This window comes from Dromaius novaehollandiae, chromosome 16 (genome assembly GCF_036370855.1).
Source record: "Dromaius novaehollandiae isolate bDroNov1 chromosome 16, bDroNov1.hap1, whole genome shotgun sequence".
NCBI classification, from domain to species: Eukaryota; Metazoa; Chordata; class Aves; order Casuariiformes; family Dromaiidae; genus Dromaius; species Dromaius novaehollandiae.
The window spans coordinates 10,857,179-10,860,951 of NC_088113.1; positions in this window are offsets into that span (position 1 = coordinate 10,857,179).

Genomic DNA, 3,773 nt, shown 5'->3' on the forward strand with positions numbered 1-3,773 from the left:
AGAAGTTCCACTATGGGTAGACAGACAGACAGAAATGTAGACATGGTCTTTTTTTGTCTTAAAATAATTCGTAACAAGTGTAAGAATAACCTCTTGCTGTATATTATTCCATACAATATGTTTTCTGAACTTTTAGAAAATGTGAATGGCCACGTGAATGGCTCCATGCTAATTCCTCATTTCCTTGGCTTTAGTCTGCGTGCCACAAGCCTTCACTGGTACGTACAAGTTCAATTCATTCCCTTTCAGCAGAAACATCTTCCCATTTTGAATATTCTTGTGAGGTTGAGTTCAGTAGAATTACATAATGATTATTCCAAGTGTGAAAGGTAAAAATTTGACTTCAGCCTTATTTCTTATTTTCCCTTTCTCTCAATCTGTATTGCCTTTCCAGTACTATAGACTTCTAAAACTTTCATCCTCCTAGCAACTACATTTTATTCTTTTCCAGGGCAATCATATCAATGGTCAGTTGCTAAATGTAGAGTTTACGTATTTCAGATAGGATCTGGTTGACTCTCTTTACAATAAAAACATCCAGAATTTGGTTTAAAATCTGTCCTCTTTTTGTGGTTTAATCAGTTCTTCATGCTTCAGCTATGTAGCCGATTTAAGGGGGTTTAGTGAAGGTTTGAATCTCTCTTCTGGGCATTATGCTCATGGAAAGTGGAAATTTCAGACCAAAATAATCTTTAGTGAGACAATATTGTCTCGATGAGTGCAGGAGAGAACGCTGTTCAGTTTTCCTCCTGGATTTCAGTGGGATGAAGGAAAAAAGAGTAGTACCAGCTAATTAGCCCATGCAGTCAGTCCTCCCCACAAATCTCTGTGAAGTATATTTGATCTGTATTTAGGTGCTTTCCAGTTTTAATCAGACTGATGTTGTTCTTTAATTTGGTCTCTCCTGGATGTATCTGAGACTTACCAACGGGAATACTCTCCTGCAGCACGCTGCTCAGCAGTTCATCTTTCCTCCAACTCTCTTGGGAGCTCACTCCTGCTCACTTTTTCCTGTTCCCCAACTCCTTGCTCTTTGAAAGATTGGTTTATATTTTGCTAAGGATTGGGCAAACACTGCTTCCTAGCCTTGTGTTGGTCTTAGACTTTATTGCTTTTCCTCCTGTGTGCTTCACACCCTGAATTCAGGAATGTCTCTGTCCTTGTTACTCCCAGAGTATCAAGCACATCCTAGAAAATGCAGCTCTGTCATTCAGCCATCGCATTACACATCCTTTTGGCTTCAGTAGAGAAACTTTTGCCTCTTCGCTTTGAGACCTCCAGTGCTCCAGCTCCTCTTCAACAGGGGCCACATTGCCTCGCACTCGGCCCTTCTCCCTGCGATCTCCTCACTTCCCCTGTGACTGGTCTGACTGCTGGCCAGGTAACTCTCCATATTAGCAGTTAAGCTCTCCATTCCCACATGGCTGGGGTCAGTCATCATTTCCATGACTTATTTGCTTCAATATCCACATAAAGTGAGGAAGTCCTTGGCATGAAGGAGCTTTAGCTGATGTCAGGGGTCAAACGTGCCTTTGCTCTCCCCTGCCTGGGCTCACCTTCAGCGCTGCCCTGGAGGAGCACGGGCATAAAACAGCTGTCCTGCCTCCTCATTTAATTTATGGCAGAGATTATTATAGCCGTGGCAGCTCAGTTAAAAATAACACGTTCCCCTTTTATAGCAGCCAAGTCTTAGATGCTTGAGAAAAAAGTCAGGAAGGTCATTTTGGCAAGCATCGGGAAGAAGCACGCCTTGCCCTCGGAGCAGAGAGCCCTGGGAAGTCAACGCAGGGGCTTCCCGGGGGATCTGGCACTGGCTGCCTCCGTTTCCAGGCATTGCAATGCCAGTAAGACAGGGCAGACATTGTGTAGGAAAGCAGGACATACGGGCACACTGGTTTAAAAGAAAATTTCTATCTCAGCTGAGCAACTGTATCTGCTAGGAGAGGAGTTCCCTGGGATACCCAAAGAGCAATGCACCTCGAGCAGCAAGGGGAAACTGAGTAAAATAACCATCCAGTCCATCAAGAAGTATGTTTTTATGAAATTATTATTATGCCAGATTATGTTCAGTGCAGTCCAAGACAGAGAAATCCAATAACCTCTAAGAGACAAAACAGTCCAAAAAGAAGCTAGCAGAATTTTCAATTACAGATTGCATGTTTGACTCATGTTTAGCACACTAAAACCCCCCAAAGTGCTTTTGTGTGCCTTCCTAGTACATAAGAGAAAAAAAATTATCTCCCTCAAAATCTGTATCATCCATGAAGGGTTCCAAAGGTGAAAGAAGGGAAAATAGATATATATATATAAAATGATCTTAAAATGAACCAGTGATCTGAGTCACCAGAAGGTAGAGGCTCCATTATGTAGGGAAGATATTTAGCTCGGTTTGATAGATATCAATGTGATTGCTTAGGCGTATTAAACTTTGATTTTTTAAAACTTATTTTCCTAAAATTCCTCTCCCGTTGCTGTGATTGTTGCAAGATCTGCTGGAAATGATGCTTGTACAAGTAAGGCACATATATCTACTAGCATCTTAGCTCCGCTGTCAGCTAGACATGCTCAGCATAGGATTGAATATCTCTTGATTAATGCTAATGCTTGACTAGTATATCAATGCTCCTGTGAATGATAATAAGGCATCATGTAGGAGAAAGCATTGTATGAAACAATTAGACACCAGCAGGAGAAGATGATGTAACAGGCAACTAACATTTTAATTTTTATCTTTTTTTGTAACTAATTTATATGCAACGTGCATGCTATAGTATAGTGTTAACATCATTTGATTCACAAAGCATCAAAAAGCCAGAGATCTCTCTGATATTGAGACATTTGTGTACACGCATAAAGTCACATATGTACTGAAGATCTTAAATGCCCTGCAGACATTTACAAGTCTAGATATTACACATAACTGCAAAGGAGGAATTGCTTTGTTGAAAGTACCACCATCTCCTCCCATTCACAAGTAGGTTAGACATGATATAGCAGCACCCCTGCTTTGAGCTAGGCAGCACCCAGGTCACCACAGACCTGCAGTGCAATGGGCTGCAGCCCACGCTGGTGATATGTTCCAGTCGGAAGGGTGCAAATAGACTGTGCCTGGAGAGCCAGACCAGCTCCTCCCCAGAAGTGCAGAAAAGCAGAGTGCTAGCTGTGTTCGTCAGCATGGGCCTGAGCATTTTCATCAGCAACAAGGATAGATGGGGCATCGTCCACAAGCAACACCAGCTGGAGGTGCCTCAGAGGCAATGCTATGTTGACTTTAATGTTTAGGGACAAAGAAATACACAAAGGGATGATGGGAATGAATTCCACCTGCTGTTTAAGGACTTGTTCAAGAGCTAATTAAGGCTCTTTGGGCACACAACTGCTATATGAGGAGACAAAACAGGAGGAGAAAAAGTGTGGGATGTATGCGAGTTTTTTATCACATTAAGCAAATTTAAAATTGTGGCTATTTTGATTCTGATGTCCTGACTCACCTGGGTGATGTCTCTGAAGCTTAAGAATACTGCAAAAACAACAATCTCACAAACATTTCACTGGGAAATTCTTGCTCCCTCCCTTCTTTTGAGCCAGGGCTTGAAATTAATGATGTGAGAATCAGCATGGTGTCTGGGTCTTTTGCAGCCCCTATTGGGACTATTTTTTTGCCTAACTAAATCATGCAGTCCAGCAATGCTAGTCTGAAAATGCTTACTGGAGTCTTCTGAAAGGTGAGTGGTTATCTTCTCTATTTAGATGTAGAAGGGAGCTAAAGATAT